At 39.0% G+C, this 249-nt stretch overlaps 1 protein-coding gene across 1 annotated transcript in view; it reads right to left on the bottom strand.

Moving 5' to 3' along the window:
• Positions 1 to 249, bottom strand: part of LOC119589367 (aldo-keto reductase family 1 member A1-like) — a 9419-nt gene that overhangs the window by 6949 nt on the left and 2221 nt on the right. The gene's annotated exons all lie outside the window — the stretch shown is intronic.

Below are 249 nucleotides of genomic sequence, written 5' to 3'. Positions count from 1 at the left end.
AGAACAAGCTAACTACAATCCTACTTCAACTGCCGTTTCATCGATATCCATTCGCTGAACCGCTATAATTAAGCTTACAGTCCACAGCCTTAGTATAATAATCAAACAAAATCGCCTGCGAAGAAACACGTAATCCCTCACAGACACACAAACACAAACACCCAGACAACGTAATATTTTAGAGGCGAAAATGCAAACAACACATTCACTTAGCAACTGATCTTCTATTTGAGGTCGGATTTTTTACCA

This window comes from Penaeus monodon, chromosome 25 (assembly GCF_015228065.2).
Source record: "Penaeus monodon isolate SGIC_2016 chromosome 25, NSTDA_Pmon_1, whole genome shotgun sequence".
Classification (NCBI taxonomy): domain Eukaryota; kingdom Metazoa; phylum Arthropoda; class Malacostraca; order Decapoda; family Penaeidae; genus Penaeus; species Penaeus monodon.
Note: the sequence above shows the minus strand (reverse complement) of the source record. Positions and strands in the feature narration are given on the sequence as shown.